The sequence below is a fragment of the Meriones unguiculatus genome, chromosome 16, assembly GCF_030254825.1.
Source record: "Meriones unguiculatus strain TT.TT164.6M chromosome 16, Bangor_MerUng_6.1, whole genome shotgun sequence".
Taxonomy (NCBI): Eukaryota; Metazoa; Chordata; class Mammalia; order Rodentia; family Muridae; genus Meriones; species Meriones unguiculatus.
Genome location: NC_083363.1, coordinates 39664574 through 39682271, shown reverse-complemented (window position 1 = coordinate 39682271; position 17698 = coordinate 39664574). Strand labels below are relative to the sequence as shown.

General features: G+C 45.9%; 1 protein-coding gene across 1 annotated transcript in view; it reads left to right on the top strand.

The window, feature by feature from the left end:
* The first annotated feature begins 2416 nt into the window (after positions 1 to 2416).
* The window catches only part of Adgrf5 (adhesion G protein-coupled receptor F5), a 95896-nt gene continuing 80614 nt past the window's right edge, over positions 2417 to 17698 (top strand). The window contains exon 1 of the mRNA XM_060369696.1: positions 2417 to 2650. The gene's annotated coding sequence lies outside the window, so the exon portion shown is untranslated. The remainder of the gene's footprint in view (positions 2651 to 17698) is intronic.

Genomic DNA, 17698 nt, shown 5'->3' with positions numbered 1-17698 from the left:
AGGCCCTAGCATCCACACTGGATGTCTCACAGCAGTCTGCAATTCCAGCTCCAGGGGATCTGACTCTTCTGACCTCTGCAGCAAGGCTTCCAACACACGCGTGCGTGCGCACACACACACGCACACACACACACACGCACACAGAAATACATATACACAAATGCAAATGAAACAAAATAAACCTTTAAAACATTTTCAGTTCTGAGCACAAACCTGGTTACTTGGAGTGTGCATGCCTTGATTGTCTCTGAACATGTTTGTACGGCCTGCATTTTAATCAGGAAGCCCCTTGTGGAGATTCTCAGCCAAGAGTAGCCTTTGCAAACAGTGTGACCACTTGATTCTGGCGAGCCATGGGAGGGAACCCAAATCGATGCTTAGAAATTCCAGTGGTAACTGTTTGGATGTGTTTTAAACCATAAAATGACAAAGTACTGTGTGGCTTTGATAATGCCTCCAAGTCCCAGAAAAATGCTGAGGCTATTTCTTTGCTGTAGTGGTAGCCATGGTGGCTTGTTCCTGTTTCTCCCTCTGCCTACAGAGAGAGGAAAGATGAAGGAGTCCTGCCGGAAGCACAGAGAGCCTGCCCTGATGCTGTCCCTGGAGGAAATGCTGGCCTGTGATAGCCCCTGACTTCCTGTCTCCTGTCTTGATGTTTTCTAACCTTTTCTCACCCCATGCTTCTCCCCACCTTTCCCATCTTCATCCTGCTGCCCTTCCTTTCTCCACTTGCCCCTTACTCTCCTTGCCCTCCCTGTCTCCCATTTGCCATTTCCTCCTTTCCCCTTCTTTGCTTACCTCTTGACTGCCGTGTGCTTTCCCTCACCCTTACTAACTTTAATCTTTTTTCTTCTGAGCACATTTAGACAGGCTTCCTGGCTTTGGGTGTTGGGAGGGAGATAATCATAGCTTTCTGGGGAACAATACCAGGGGCCAAGGTATCAGAGGATGTGCTCTGTGAGAGTGAAAGAGACTCTGGAGCAAGGAATCTGTCTTCTGCATACAGTGGTTCTCATAAGTAAAGAGAGGTAAGGAAGGAGGGGAAGAGAAGGAGGATTAAACAGGGCTCACAGAAGGGAGCCTTGAGGTAAAGCAAGAGATACTGGTCTATGATACAGTGAAGTGTTTGGCTTTTCTTCTTAAGGCTGTATAAGATTTTAATCATGGGAAACATATCATGGAGACTCCTTGAGGGAAGTTTTCTGGTATCTGGAAGAGCAGGTGTTAGAAGAAGCCAAGACATTGGCAAGGAGTCAAGGGGTATGATTTTGGCAGACCCTGTATAGTCTGTACCTCTTCCTGCCCCTAGTTCAGCATTTCTCCTATACACCAGAATCATATACTTCACCCCACAAAGCAAAACAGGAGGTTCTGAGCCTCCTGACACTCATTTAGAATTCCCACCCTCCTTCTATAACTGGGACTAGCTTGGTGGATTACTCTGTGCAATTATATTGAAGCCTTTGCTCATGTAGGCTGCCCTCCCTGTCCTTGGCCCAGGGCTCTAGTGACGCCATCTTGAATGTTTTTACACTTGAATGAGTGCCTTTTGTTTTCCATGTTCAGTGAGCTTTACACTTTGCGTAGAGCAGTGGTTCTCAGCCTTTCTAATGCTGCGAACTTTTAATACAGCCCCCCCCCCCACACACACCAGGTTGTGGTGACCCCCAGCCACAAAATTATCTTCATTGCTACTTCATAGCTCTAACTTTTGCTACTGTTATGCATTGTAAGGTAAATATCTGATGTACTGGGTATCTAATATGTCGTGACCCCAGTGAAAGGGTCTTCAACTCCCAAGGGGGTCATGATCCATGAGTTGAGAGCCACTAGTGTAGCATTTCCTGCTTGCAGTGATTTATGAAACATAGATCACCAACAGTTCTTCAAGCCCTGGAACAAAATCGATTGATAACTAAGAGGTGATTGTTTTTTTCAAGATTAATAAAGGCTATCATGAGTCCTTCCAAAAACAAAGCGGTGCAGGTCTTTCCTGAGACACTCTTCCTGAGCCCATTCTGACCATTTTCTCAGTGGCAGTTCTGCTATGTGACATTTGGGCCAGGGCCAGAAGCTGCATGGTGGAGGACAAAGGCATCCTTGACTTTTGTAGAGTTAAACACTTGGAGAAACTTCAGGAAGAAAGTGTTGGTTAAAGATAAAGGTAGCTGGTCCGTGAGTTCCCTGCCAATTGCCTGCTTCTCCTCATTTTCATGGTTCTTGAAGGCATGTTTATTCTCTCCTCTCTCAGTGGCCAAAGGACAAGTTTAAATTTCTGATTTCCTCTGGGAAGCCTGCGAGAAGCAAGAGGCACCACATACAGGAAATCATGTGGAGAGGATTTCTCATTTATTACAGTCCCCAGATTACTTCCCTTCCCCAGCCTCCGCCCCCACCTCCAGCCACACACTGCCTCCCAGTTTCTTCCTGCTCAGAGGAACAGCCCACAGTTCACCTCTGCCCCCGAGGTCTGGAAGCCTGTGTGAGCTCAGGAGTATCTCAGGTCTCATCTGGCGAGACTCTACCCTCCTCGGATTGTCTGAACGAATGGGACGCCCTTAAGTTTCACCTCACCTCACCTCAGAGGTCTGCGGGAGATCTTCCACACAGGAGTAAATCTGAGGAAGCTGACCCAAGGCTGAGGAGAAAGGTAGGTGCCTGCTTGGTCTTCCCCCCCTTGGATATGAGGCAAGCTACGCTAAAGCAGATAGATGGGTGTCTGTCTGTCTACCCGGCACTTCCCTGTGGCTGCCTCTACTCAGCTTGTGGAGATCAGCTGGCTTCCAAGATTGTGTGGGTAAATAGTGGCAGGCACAGGGTATTCAAGTTGGTTGTTTTGAGTTTGTGTGTCTCTGGCTAGAGAATAGCCACCAGCATCGTGCAAGAAAGGTAAAGTCTGATTCTTGTTTTCTTTGGCGGACACCTCGTTAGACATTGTGTGTTTTGGCTTCTGTGTAATGAAGGGGGAAATATTCCTGAGCTGGCTTGCCTTTACCCCACGGTGCAGAACTCTGCCACGATTGTTTTAATTTGTTTTTGGGTTTTTGAGTTAGAAATATATCAAGGTGGATAGAGAATATGCTGGCAGCAATACAGCTGCTTCTTGTTTACGTACCTGTGCATTATAAGTAAAACAACAACAACAACAACACCAAAATCCAACAAACAAACACACACAAAAAGATGTGTTGTTTAGGAAGGTGGTGGACATCTGTGTTGTTTTCCAAAAGTTTTTTGCTCTTCCTGAGATTTCCTGACGTTCATATCCACGATAGCTACAAAGCCTGGCTTTACCTGCGTGGGTGGTATGGAAATCCTTTGCAGACATGATGCTCCTCCTTCAGCTAGCTGCTTTTGATGGCAGGTAGTGGGGTTCAAGATGATGCAGCTGAGATCCAAAGAAAGGCAAGTCATGTTCAGTTTATACCACAACCTTCTCTGAATTGGGTGCAGCGTGCTTCCATTTTACTGTTTCATGTCACTCTCACAGCCAGCCTTTCCTTAAGCAGGAATATTTGTACTGATTTCAGTGAGTAGCAGCCAACTTACAAAACATTTTCCCCTTATCTTATTTGGTTGAGATGTTCTTATTTCTTATTTATTTATTTATTTATTTATTTGCCATTGTGTACTTAGGTTTGGTATTGACTTTCTCCATTCATTCCCTGCCACAGAATTGTTGGGAAAATGCAATTGTGATTTTTGTGGTTCTCTTCCTGAGCTATGCCAAATATACACACCTTGTTGCTTACATCTCTGATACCTAAGGGGCACCATGGACCATTTGTATCGGACATCACTTAAGGGCTTCCTAAAAATGCAACCATCCCTCTTTGCAACCTCCATCTCTTTCCCAGACTTGATGAGTCTTTATTTCATCCAGATTGCCATAAATCTTGTCAGGTCTTTCCTTGGGGAGGGCTGGCAATGGGTTCAAGTTCTGCTCCATAGCATCCTGCCAGCCTTACCTCTCACTACCTGACTTTACAGCTAAGTGCCACTCTCCTTGTCATGTGATCACTCTGCTGCCCACTTATATCCCGGTGTGCTGTTCTCTCTGCTTAGATACCTCCATTTAGCTTCTCCCCAATTACCCATTACAGCCACTTTACTCTCATGCCCCCACATTCAGTCCACCCCTTACTGAGCACCCTGGGTCTATGATTCTTATGCAAACAAAGTAAGAGTTGCTATAGGCTTTCTCATCGGTCACTAGACACTGGTGCTTTATTTCAATGTCTGGCATATTGCTTGCATTCAGTTAGTATTATCTGAGTGAATGAAAGAAGAAAGGAAGGAAGAAAGGAAGGAAGGAAGAACGGAAGGAAGGAAGGAACAAATGAATGTGCAAACTAGCTGAATATTTTGAATTAACGGTTAGGATGAGATGTGTTACTAGAAATCTTCCAGGAAAACTGCTAATCCCTATAACATTTTCCCATACTCTTTTGATCTGAGACTTTGCTGGATTCAGTTATTTGCCGAGGTTTTTGTTTTTGAGGCTCTATGGTGGGTCGTGCATTTTTTAAAGTCTTCACATCTCTCTGGTTAGCTAGTCTCTCTCATTAGGCACTTCCTAATCCCTCTTCTCCATTCCTTACCACACTAACCCAGAGTTTACTTTCCCAGCAACACTTTCTTTCTATCAGGTAACTGGCTATGTCCTAGGACCATGATGACAAAAGAAAAAATGTGAACCTCAGCAGAGGACCTTTGGTCATCCTCTTTCCTACACTTCTCGAAAGAAAGAAAGGAAGGAAGAAAGAGAGAAAGAGAGAGAGAGAGAGAGAGAGAGAGAGAGAGAGAGAGAGAGAAAGAAAAACCAGATGTGATGGCTAATAAACATTAACACATGCAAGTGAGGGCGTTCGGAGCTTTAAGACAGTGTGGTCAGCTGGGCACAGGGGCGCATGCTTGTAATCCCAGCATTTGGAAAAACAGAGGCAGGAGGATCTCTGTGAGTTCAAGGGCAGCCTGGTCTACAAAGCGAGTCCAGGACAGCCAAAGGCTACAAAGAGAAACCCTGCATCAAAAAACAAAAACAAACAAACAAAGACAGTGTGGTCCTGCAGAAAAACTTGTACCATGTTCTGGGGTTTCTGGCCGTAACACCTGCACCTGTGGCTGTCTTGCCAGGGGACTTTGGGTGTACAACCTTTCTCTCAGCCTTGATTTTATGCAGTGGTTAACAGGGAAGCATTGACTTCTCTCAGTGTGCAGAGGTCAGGGTGCCTCTCTTCTCACATTGGCTCATGACAGTTTGGAGAGAAGGTCTGATGTATCCCAGGCTAGCCTTGAACTACTTACCTAAGAACTATGACCTTGATCTTCTGATGATCAAGCCTCTGCTTCCACCTCCAAGTCTTGGGTTTGCAAGTCTGTCCTTCTCGTGCCCAGTTTATGCTGTCCAAAGGGATGGAACCTAGGACTCATGCATGCTAAGCAAGCAAGCCGGCTACCAACTGAGCTACATCCCTACACCTCTCACACCTCTCATGATGAGCTGTAGGTTTCTGAGGCAAAGTCCCCAAAGGATCCTAAGGGAGTCATCTCATTGCTCTGCCTTCAACTCCAGCAACAGATATTCACATTGTCCGTTAGTGCCTTTTCCTCCTTTTTCCTTGGGCACCGCATGGCAACAGCTCCAAAGGAGCCTCAAGAAAAACAGCCCTTTCTTCATGTGTCCAGACCCAACCACTGGACTTAGGGTGATGCAAACTGCTCAGGACTTCTCAAGTGACTTCTTTCCCTGTCTTTTAACCTTCTTTTTCTTGTTCCTCCACCATCTGAAGTTTCCCAATAATAGCTCCTGGACATCCAAAATTCCTCCTTGCTTCCTGTTGCTCTCACCTCTTTGCCTCTAACCTACTGCACCTTTGTACAAACAGCCCTTCAGCTCATTTCCTAACCACTCAAAAGTGCACTCATCCTGATGAATAATATGCAGCAGTGCTAGCAACAAAAGGGATGCTAAACTAGAAGCGGGAGGCTTCCAGTGGATATACATAGATTATGTCTGAAACTTAGGTTTATAGAATACAATCTCTCCCTCCCTCCATTTCTTTCTACTTTTTTCCCCCTCTTCCTTCTCACCGTCCTCCACCACCATCCTTTTGGGGAGACGGGGCTGCATGCTAGCCGCAGCTGGCCCCCATCTTAGAAGGGAATAACCCTGAACTCTTGGTCCTCATGCTTCTCTCTAAGAGCTGGCATTCCAGGTGAGCAGCGCCTCAGCTACCTCAAAACGTCTTTTTTAAACAGAGCCTTCTGTGGGGTAAAAAGAGAGAGGCACAGGCAGCTTTAAATTCCTTTTTTTTTTTCATCCTTAAATAAATAATCACACCTTGCTAACTCTTGAGTTTCTTTCTGAAAAGTATGTTGAAAAGGAGATTAATCAGAATCAGCTAACGTGTGTAGCAAGCTGCTTAGAATGAACTACACCAGCGGGGCTTGGGGAGATGGCTCATTGGGTAAAAGCTTGCCAGCAGACTTGAGAGCCTGAGTTTGCATCTCTGTCGCCTACGTAAAAGACACATGTGGCAGTGCACATCTGTCTTTTTAGCCCTGGGGAGAAGGAGAGGCAGAGATAAGCGGCTCTCCAGAGCTTGCTGTCGTCCCCTTAATCTAAGCTAACCAGTGAGCTCTGGGTTCAGTGAAGAGACCCTGTGCTGTGAAGTAAGGTGGAGAGCAACAGTGGAGGCACCCTGATACTGACCTCCGGTGTGTGTGCGTGTGTGTGTGTGTGTGTGTGTGTGTGTGTGTGTGTGAGCGTGCAATCACACCCGGTCACACTGAGTCAAAGAGCCATCCCAGATCTTAAAAGAGACCAAGACGGTGACGCTGAGGAAAGGCTCATCCACGGAATAGTTGAAGGACTCTCGGGTATGTCTTGTAGCAGCATGTCAAGGTTGCCTCGGATTACTTAAAGGTCACTTGTGTGGAAAAGGAGATGGCCACCAGATCACCGAGTAGAAGTTATAGGGTAAAGGATTTCAGTTCAGTCTGTGGAAGGGTTTACCCACCATCAGAATTGTCTAAAAATGGGTGAGTTGTCTTGCGGGCTGGGGAACACCCTGTCCTGGGCAGCATTCCAGCACCCCAGGAGAGCAGCGGCCAGGGTGTTCCCAATGGGATGACGGACTGGGTGGGGTCTGAGCGATGACCCGAGGGTCCCTTCCCATTCTTGAGAATCTCATGATGTCAGTGCCCTAATCCAAGCCACCAGATAAAGACCTGAAAAAAAAAATCACTAGCCTAGAGTGACGTGAGCTGACTTTTCACTCTCTAGCTTTATTTTTTTGGCTGTAATAATTTAAAAATAGGCTCTTTGCAACAATAGATTAAGCTGGACTTCCAGGAAAAAGCATGCACACACAGACGTACACACACACACACACACACACACACGCACATACACACACACCCCAAAACAAAACAAAAAAACCAGAAATGAGAACAAAGAGGAGGGGGAAAGTTCACCCCGAACCACTCTTGGGTCACTGAACAACTTAACTGTGGCTTGGATCTTGTGTTACAAACACATTCTTATTTGGTGGTCAACTGCCATGTTTGGAGACATTGTTCAGTCAACACAGGATCAGGCAAATACCACAAGCTCCTTTTCTAGCCGCGAAACCAAAGGATGTGTATTCTCAGCCACTCAGAAATCTAACGGCGACATGTTGAAGCTAAGTGGTTCCATGCTCCTCTGATGTTGTGAGTTGGGTGTTGGACCCCTAGGGAGAGAGGAGAGCTGGCTGCATGAGCTGGCTGTTGGCTCTAGCATCCAGGTCTCCAGCCTTCTTCCCGTTTTTGCTTCTTGTGAAAAGGAACACACTGAGCGTAGCCTCTGCCAGCCTGACAACCTGGAGACGTAAGAACCAGCTGAAGTGGACTCAGGCTATCTAACATTCTGTGTTAATACTTGACTCTTCACAGACTCCGGAGAGCTGGCTCTTCTTGCAGTCTGTTTAGGACCCCCACACCCTTCTAAAGACGCTGGGATGCACTGCAGCATGCTTTTTGCTTCCTTCAGCCTCACCTTGAGATCCCAGCGGAATGAAAGAGAACAGCAGCCCTCCTCTCTACAAAAGAGCACCAAAACCTGCTGCAGCTCATCAGGCAGACACAGAGGCACAACGGAGTCTGTTCTGCAGGTTTACCTAAGTTTGCTTTCCTAAAAACAGCTATCTTAAAAACCCCTTTAAAATATAATCGACGGTACAGGGCCATATTCTAGAACCTCTGCAGGTCTATGTGTTTATTTTTAGATGCGCTTTGGCTACACAGCACAGCAAAGCAACTGTCTAATGTCTGAAGCGTAGCCCTGGGAATTTCCTCTAACAAGGTTGTGTTTCCGTCCATTGTTGTAGCACAAAGGGCAGAAGGAGGCTTGAGCGGAGACTCTTGTTAACTCCACCTAGAGGGAAACATGGAAGCTGTCATCCTTCTCAGCCAACTCAATGTGATCTTCAGTCCTGGAGGTCAAGATGGAGGTCGCCCTCCGCTCGGGCAAGGGCAAATGCAAATGAGAAGATAGGTCTGATTTTTTTTTTTTTTATCTAAAAATATCTCAGACACCGGTGATGGCAATTCAAAAAGAAAAAGATCTGCCTTCTATTTACAGCCAAGGATATACTCCTCTCCAGTGCTAGGTGCTGGATTTTGATTCAGTTTTGATACAGGGATGGCATTTGAGGATACATGCTGCACTATATACCAAAGGGGCTTTTAAGCATATTACAGAAAAATGAAAATCTAAAGAGCACACACACACCAGTACTTGCCATTGCAAGCAGTAGGCAGTGAATCATCCGTAATTTTGTTATTCTTGTAGGTTTAGATCTATTCATCTTTAAATGGATATAAAAGGTCCTGTATCTTATTAGTTTAGAGATAAATAAGCTACTATGTTACTAATTATCAGACTTTAACTAGATAGACTTTTGCTTAAGGTTTTACAGTTTGATTCCACTTTGCTAAAAGTTCCTTATAAGTAATTCCTGTGGAAGTATTTAACAGCCAGCTTTTTTTTTTTTCTTTTACTTCTGTTTGTTTTTTTCACTACTGTGGACCAAGAAACCCAGAAGGTCACTTAAGCTGGGTGTCATCACACAAAATTCTATTCTTTTTTTTTTTTTTCCGAGACAGGGTTTCTCTGTGTAGCCCTGGCTGTCCTAGAACTGGAATTCTTTCTGTAGACCAGGCTGGCCTTGAACTCAGAGATCTAGCTGCCTCCACCTCCTGAGTGCTGAGCTTAAAGGTGTGTGCCACCACACTTCTCATCTTAGCATTAGAGAGGCTGAAGAAGGAGTGTTTCTCCAAGTTCAAAGTCAGCCTGGCAGCAGAGAGAGTCCCAGGCTAGCCCAAGCTACATGGTGAGATCTTTTCTCAGGACTTCCTAAAACCTGGCTGTCTGATAATTCAGTCCCTGGAAAAAGATAGGTACAGAGGAGCCAGAAAGGCAAAGACTAGCAAATCTTTGAGTATCTGCTAACCAGCTAGCCTAGCCTACATGGTAGACTCCAGGCAAATGAAAGCCTCAAAAGACAAGCTGGATGGCTTCTGAGGAATGACAGGCAAGCTTGTCCTCCGGCCACCCCATGCATGCTCACGTACACACATGCACACCCTATCACTCAAACTCCCACATCAAAAGTAAAAAACTTTCACTTCACTGCCCATTCTATTTAAATCCCTCCCTCACACTCCTGAGGAAGGCCTGTACAGCATTGTTTCCAGGTTCAGTGCCCTGGCTTGTGTTGAGGGTCCCATGGGAAAGGAAAAGGTGGGTCTCGGGTCTACATGCAGCATTCCACACCTGCCCTGCCCTGCCTTGCATCCATCTGTGATGCTAATCCCAGTGGGTCAGGCCTCAGCCCCAGTGCAATCAAAGGCTCGGGGAGCAAAGAGGCATCAGCTCTGTGCAGGGCTAGGGTTCCTGGGTGGCTGTCCAGGCCTTTCTAGGTCTCCAGATGCAGAAAAGTGTTTTCTAGCCCTTTGGTGGGGATACAGGAATGCTGGTAAGAATGCCGTTCTGGGTTGTTTTGTTGGCTGAGTGTTTATTATCAGACACCCCTCAGGGGTTCACAGGGCAGGCTGCGAATGTCCATGTGAGGCCTGGGAATTTCCTTCCATAGAGGCTATGCTTCCTCTCTTTGTTGTTCCTCAGAGAACAAGTGGGGGCATTACTAGAGATCCCTGCTTAACCCTCTCCTGCTGGTGCCCCGTGGCTTTTTGTAGCTGGGGAAAACACACACACACACACACACACACACACACACACACACACACACACATTGGAAAGCAAAAAGATCTAGGCAATTCAGCTCTACATGCGCCCCTGCAGCATGCCTGTACATGTGAGTGCCTGCCCACGTGCTTGTGTGTGCATGCACACGCGTCCATGGGGAAGAAATAATGCGTAATACATTGCAGAAAACACATTTTCATTCACAGTTATATCCACTCGGCATGCCGTTGCTTGGATCTGAGAAAATGGCTGCTCTCTTTATCACACCAGACATTTCTATCAAAATGCTAATCCAATTTCCGTTCCTTCTCAAAAAATAGTTGACTCCCTGCCTCCCGCCCTTGGGGTTGACTAGAGCAGAGGCATGGCAGGTGGGAAGATCTTTTAATCGGGTAAGGATGCCTTACTGAACATATTTCTGCAACACTGCTAAGCACCCAGGAGATGCAGCAGTTCTGGAAAATTCTAGAGCATGTGATCTACATACGTGCAGGCAAACACTTTCACGAGTGATGAGGGTACGTAGAAATCAGACAGTTGTTTGAATCAAGAACAAATGGGATTGAAGAGGGTCCGTGAGTCCTCGTCTTGCTTGAGACTCTCTGTATTCTCCAGAAACACTGTCTGGAATTCTCTAAGCACCAGGACAAGTGAATGCCGTGTGCCCCTCCCCTCGTTTGTACACGTGCATGCAAGCACATGTTGAACTCGGGAGGAAGGCTTGAAGTATCCCCCTGACACCCAGCTCTAATCAACATCACAGTTCTGACCATTTCCTCTCTTGAATTTCCATCTTGTTTACAAAGCCAGAGTGGCTGACGATGTTGCTGTTATGCTGCATCTTAATTTTCATTAAGGAAATGTTTGAGCATGCGTGCCTCCCTGTCACTTGGGTTTACTCTTCTATCAAAGCCCAGAGAGTGGTTTGCAGCATGGTCTGAGGGAGAACCATGGTGATTGTGGAGAGACCGTGTGAGCACCGTGTCAGTGGAACAGCTGTCCGACCCCCTTTCTCCCACAAGTAGGAGGAATGGAGACCAGTCAGAGAGGACACAGTTTTCCCCAAGTTGGATGTCGCATGGGATCCCACAGCCTCTGCTGGGCTGTCAGCAGAAAGCACATGCTGTTGGTTTTAATAAACCTAATCTCCTTACAGTACATATTCATTTGTGTGCATGCTCATGTGTGTGGAGGCCAGGGCTTGATATTGAGTTTCTTCCTCCATCTTGCTCCACCCTAGCTTTGGAGACTGCATCTGTCACGGAACCTGAAGCTCACTGAAATTCAGCTAGACTTGTCTCACCAGTCAGATCAATGGATTGTCTTGTGTTTTCCTCCCAGTACTGGGATTACAGGTGTGCACTGTAACACCCAGATCTTTACACAGTTTCTAGGGATCTGAAGTTGGGTCCTCACATTTGTGTAGTAATACTCTATCAATAGGGCCATCTCCCAGCCTATATTCTCCATTTTGTCAATATAGCCGTGTGAGACAACTGTAAATGACAAAGGACCAGAGAGACCAAGCATGGTGAATGGAGGTGTGATAAGATGTGGATGGAGTGATGGACAAAATGCAGGTTCCCGGGCTCCCTGAGCCTTTGAAATCAGACCCTGAATGCAGGAAGGTAGGAGAATGCACATTTTCCTAACAGCATCTTCTATGGTATCCCCAAAGTTGGATGAACACTTATTCATGTGTAAGAACTAGAAAAATAACACCCAACCTTGCTTTAGAAGACTGTGTACAATGGTGACATAAGCTCATCCCTCCCCCTCCACGCATCCTTCAGGGCAGGTGTGACGGTTACCTTGTAAACTTGACACAGCCTCGACTCTACATTGGGTTAGCCTTGAGGGTGTCTCTGGAAAAATGTTTTAGTTAAGCTAATTGATGTGGAAAGGCTCAGCCCACCATGGGCAGGACCATTCTCTAGGCAAGGGGTGATGACTGTGTAAGCGTGGAGAAATCAAACTAAACATATGCAGCTACATTAAACAAAGACACATGCATTGACTCTTCGCTCTCCTCACTGTGGCTATGATGTGACCAGCTGTAGACTGTAAACTTGGTGGTGGAATACGTGCTTAGCTTGTGAAAAGCCCTAGGTTTGATGCCTAACACAGAAGAAAATTAAAGAATGAATGAAACTGGGGGGGCGGGGGAGAGAAAATACTCCATACAAAGTAGGTACTCAAATTTTTTTAACCAGTGAGTAAGTGTTACTCACTGATGTGAATACTTACTCAGAAAAGGGTAGGATTTAAAAAATAGTAAATGTTCAACTAAAACATGGTCCGGCAGGTTTGTAATCTGAGCACTTGGGGAGGTCGAAACAGGAGGATGACTGCAAGTTGGAGGCCAAACTGGGGTACATAGTGAGTTAGAGACTATGCTGGGTAATTTAGTGAAACTTTGTCTCAAAAACCAACAAACTAACAGAAGAATACAGACTAGAGAGATGGCTCAGCAGTTAAGAGCACAGAATGCTCTTGGAGAGATACTTGTGCTTATTTATTGTGCTACATTAGTGGTCAAAATTAAAACACGCCCCACTCCATTAAGGATTTGGCTAGTGTTCCCAGTTGGCTGAGATTGGGTGGTTCCATTTTAGCCCCAAAAACTAACCCATAAAACTTTAACATCTGTAAACGCATATACTCCCACATTCCTGGAGGTACATACACACTAGTGCTTCAAGGTGGTTATGTATGTGGGATGATCGTAGCTATGGGCTTGCACCATACTGTAGAAAAAGACAGAGAAAGGGGAGAGGAGAAAAATATTAGCAACCTGGAAAGAATTACGATGACTTAGAGAGACAGGGAGGGAGGGGAAAAAAGGGAGAAAGAGTATGAATTTGATAGTGCACGAGGAGGTATGTAAGGAGGGAAACAGCTTAGGTCTTTCTGGCTCTTCCCTTGCTAGCGTGGAGGAACTAACACCTACCAGGCCCGGCTCTGAGCACTTCCTGTGGAGAGTGTCATTTAACCGGAAATAGTCACACCTCTGTCTCCACTTTATAGCTGAGAAGGAGGAATGGAGAGGTTCAACAACTCACCATGTCTCCATAGTTAATGAGTGGCAGAACTTTTACCCCGGCAGTATGGCATCACAGCCCAAGTAGAGTCTTCTAGGACTCTAATAATACATCACCTCAAGGATCACTCACAAACATGAGTGAACACCCCCTTCTCTGGGCTGCGTGGTGCAAGGCACTGGGCCTGAAAAGTAGGCAAACACTGACAGAGTAGGAATGCTGCAGGAAAGCAGAGAGCCTAAAAATAGATCTTTGCAGGGCAGTTCAGTTAGCGCTCTGACAGAAGGAAGAAGGGGCGAGCATGCAACTGGGAGGGATTCCTGCAAAAGTGACCTTGAACTGGCCCATGAAGGACAAGGGAAGGCAGTGCAGCAGAGAGAGCGGCCATTTTCAGGCCTAGAGAACATATAGGCTGCAGGGCCCTTGGGTAAGAAGGAAGGAAGGAGGTGTTTATGTGTGAAATACAAGGCATTCATGTATAAAATCATCATTTTGTACGTAATATGTGACTTTAATTCTTGTCAGAGCTGGATATGGGAACAGAAGTTGTAATTACAATGGTTATTAGCCGGAAATCAGTGTGTGTGTGTGTGTGTGTGTGTGTGTGTGTGTGTGTGTGTTGGGGGAAAGGGAGAGGACTGATCCAAGATTTCCTCTCTCTGCCAATGTTTTTCGAAAGACCCTGGGAGGCTCTGGTCACCCCACCTAAAGTGGAGGAACCAAGCATCACGTCATCAGTATCTTTTCAGGGTGAGAAACTATAGAATAAGGCAGTCCTTGTCTCTCCGTAACTGCTAAACTCCCATGTGCCCTAGAACCACCATGGAGCTTGGACAAATGCTAGTTACCAAGCCCCACCGCTGGGTTTTAGATAATAGGGTCTGGGTTGAGCTTTAGGACTTTGTAACCAGGTCCCGGGGGTCCCAACACTGCCTGATGAGGTCCATCTTCTGACACACACATGCTAGAACCGCCATTCTGTGCACCGAGCTCATTCTCTCGAGTGTGAAGGCAGGACTTCGCCAAAACCATTTGGATCATCCTTAGGTCACACTAAAATTAGAAATGTTCCCAGAGGAAGGCCACTAATTCTCTTCTTTGCTATGAACTCTTCTTTTATTTTTAAACATTTCTGTAATCTAATAAAACCCCAATTCAAATGTTTCTGGTATTCTGGTTCATTTTGGTCTATAAGCAGGTCAAAATATGGTCACTTATAGCATTCTTTGGAATTTTAAGAATTGGTCCTTTGAAACCTCTGTTTGCAAAGCAGGAAGTCAGTTGTTGCCTAGAATAAACACTTGAATCAAGCAATTTGTTCCTTTGGAGGGCTTTCGCCGCTGCAGCTTAGGCAACTTTCCATAATCCAGAAGAGTTTGAACCTGAGTCTTTATGGAATGGGCAGACAGGAGGCCTGTGCCTCAGAGCCTGGTCTGCAAGCAAAGAGACAAAGTATCCTGAGTGTTGTTATTTCCTTCTGGGTAGATAAGGCAGGAAGTGGCTAGGAAACCAAGCTCGCTGACAAGAAAGGGCTGGAAGGATGGATGGGGAGGAATCTGTGTGTCCATTCCTCTCTCCCCCTTCTTTGTTTAGTGGGTGGGGGTGAATGTGACATCTCTGAGCTGCAGAGCTAGGAGCATCGATGCTAGGGAAGAACAGCTAAAATCTTTCATACTTGAGATTTAAAGGAAATTTAGTGGTTGTCAAGACGGCTCAGTGGGTAATGACACTTGTTGCCAAGCCTGTCTTGGCATGGTGGAAGTAAAGAACCAAATCCCACAAGTTGTCCTCTGACCAAAACACACAAGCGGGTGCCACTTTCAAAGCCACCAGAATGTTGTCATTTGGCTAACAAAGAATTTGCATGGTAAGTGTTGGAACTGGTTTTGTGGGCTTTGTAGGGTTAAGAATGTCCATCTTTCTGAAACACACAATTAAACTGAAAATCATGTTTCCTCAAAGCAGCTCTTGATAGGAAGCATTTCTGGTTCTCAAGATGCTTAATATTACCTTGGAAGTTGAGCAGTCAGTCCTGAAGGGCCCTTTGCTGAGAAGCCCGAAGACACACAATGGGAGGCAGAAGCTTTGATGAGTGAACCACGTGATGTAGGTAGGAACATTCCAATGGCACCAGCCCTGAGAGCTTCATGGCTGAAATCCCAGTCCTTGGGAGGTGAAAATTCAGGGGAGGGTTAGAAATTCAGGGTCACTCGTTGGCTATGCACAAATGTAAGGCCAGCCTGGGCTACCAAAGACCCTGGCTTAGAAACAACAAGAACAAAACACAAAGAGGCCTGAGCCAGTGAAGCTGGGTGTACAGGGCGAGGGGCAGGAGGAGGATTTCTCAGCAGGAAAGAAGGAGGGGCTCATGCCGCTCCCGCTAATACTCAGATGCACATAAACTCACCATCCTCTATTGTCTTCACATCATTTTTGCTCAAAAAAAAAAAAATACTTGTTTGCCTTGCTTTTTTTTTTTTTTTCACTGAAGATTGTGTAGGGGGAAAAATAAATAAATGACACTCTGACTAGCAAATGGAAGAGGTGAGACAGCTAAGCCTAGAGGTGACTTGAAGCATGAAAAAACTGCCCGCATAGTTGCTTTTCCTTGAACAAAAAGTGGCAGGAAGGTGGGGGTGTGGGGAGGGGTGTCATAAGAAGTTGGCAAGACCTATGGCTGTGGACAAAGGGCTTCCTTTGGGTCAGAAGCTGAGGAGAATCATTTCCTGAACTGTAGCTTGGCTGAAGGGAAGAAGAGTACATTCTGCATATCTCCTGGGATGCTCCCTCATACATCCCAAGGTCAGCAGGGAGCAGGATTGCATGTCCCTCAGAGTTGCTTCACCCCTGTTCTGTAGCAGTGCCTTAGTTGAAGACATGCTGGTATAGTATAGGACACTGAGCAGGTCATGATGGGACAGAAATGGACCTGGAGGGCAAGCTGAGGGTAACTAGTACTCTTCTGTTGCACACACACACACACACACACACACACACACACACACATATAGAGAATGTGTATACACACACACACACAATCTCTCCCTTCCTCAGAAGCCACCAACTAGCTAGAGGCAGGGGGCTGGGACCCTCTCTCCCCTCCATGCTAGAATGCTTCCTGGTTTGATCTTCTGCTGGTCTTGTACAGGCAACTGCAGCTCCTGGTGTGTGGTCTGTTTCTTACCCAAAATAAGTTATCTGAATGTGAGAGAGGTGTGCTAATGTTGCCAGAGGCTCAGCCTTCCGAACTGCGGTAGTTGTTCCACATGCATGATTAGAGAGAGGGTCAGGAGGTAAAAAGACAGCCTGTCCCAATGAGCTGCTTCACCCCTGTTCCCCAGCAAGACTTCCTGCTTCCTTCCTCCAGGCTCAGGTGGAGCCAAAGCTGTTTGCCTCCAGGCACTGCATACCACATTTCTTAATTTTTTTTTTTCTTTTTAGGTGGCCCAGGGGGCTTGGAACTGAAAATTTTGATGTTTTCCTTCCTCTTAATTAGGGAGAGGTTTCCAGACAGAGCTAGTCAGGGCCAAGTGGGGGACTTGGGAAAAGAAAGAGGTAAGATTAGCTTCTGGAGAAGAGGGAAGACTTTAGGGTTCCCATGGTCTCCCTGTTCTGTGAGCTTTCTCCCCATTTCTGCTTGGCATAAACAAGTCTGTCCTCCACCTACCTTTGTATATATGTTCTGAAAGGATTGCTTCAAGTTCACGAGGAGGACGCTAACAAAGACAGGCCAGGTGACCTTTAGAGCAGTTCCCTCTGCCCATTTGAAGAGTTCATTCATTGACTTGGTGACGACAGAGTGGGAAGGGAAGGCTGTGTGCAATAAGGGTGAAATGTCTACAGAGTATTAAAGATCAATAAAAAATGAACCAAAATCTCAAAAAGGTTATCAGCATATGCTGTCAATTCTAAACAATGCTAAACAACAATAACAGCAACAACAACAAAAACCATCTTGGTTATTCTAAGAAAGAATTGCTCCAATCAGTGAGTTCCACAATATTATCTAAGCTACTAGCTATTGTTTGTGTGTCTTTTTGTTAAAAGTATATGTTAGCCAGGACTGGTAGTGTATGTCTTTAAGCCTAATGCTCTGGAGGAAGAGGCAGAAGCAGGAGGGTTTCTGTGAATTTGAGGCTAGCCTGGTCTACATAGAAAGTTTCAGGGCATCTAGGGCTCCATCGTGATACTTTGTCTCAAGGGAAGAAAAAAGTATACTGGAGTTAATTCACACAACTTTCATTTATATAATGGCTCCTTACACAGAAAGGCCCAGCTAGCTACTCTGTTGCTTTTATTCCTACCTGCCTGGGGTTACAGAGATGGCTTTAACATGAGCAGTTAAGGTCACTTGCTGCTGTTCCAGGGGACCTGGACCCATATCAGGCAGCTCACAACCGCCTTT